We start from the raw sequence: 212 nt of genomic DNA, 5'->3' as shown, positions 1-212 counted from the left end.
GCAAGCCCCGCCCCCTAATTATACCACGACTCCGCCCACTGCCAAAAAAGTGTCCCGATATTTTTTTTACAATGTTGGCAACTATGCAATACACATAACAAGTAGTTTGTCTGCTTCACACTTGCAAAAGTCAACACACCATGACAAAATATCAGCCCCCGATATCTACGGACAGTTAAAATTCACAGCTTTTTTTATAAACGGTCAGTAAA

This window comes from Lithobates pipiens, unplaced genomic scaffold (genome assembly GCF_037356315.1).
Source record: "Lithobates pipiens isolate NorthernLeopardFrog02 unplaced genomic scaffold, aLitPip1_a1.2 Scaffold_23, whole genome shotgun sequence".
Classification (NCBI taxonomy): Eukaryota; Metazoa; Chordata; class Amphibia; order Anura; family Ranidae; genus Lithobates; species Lithobates pipiens.
Note: the sequence above shows the minus strand (reverse complement) of the source record.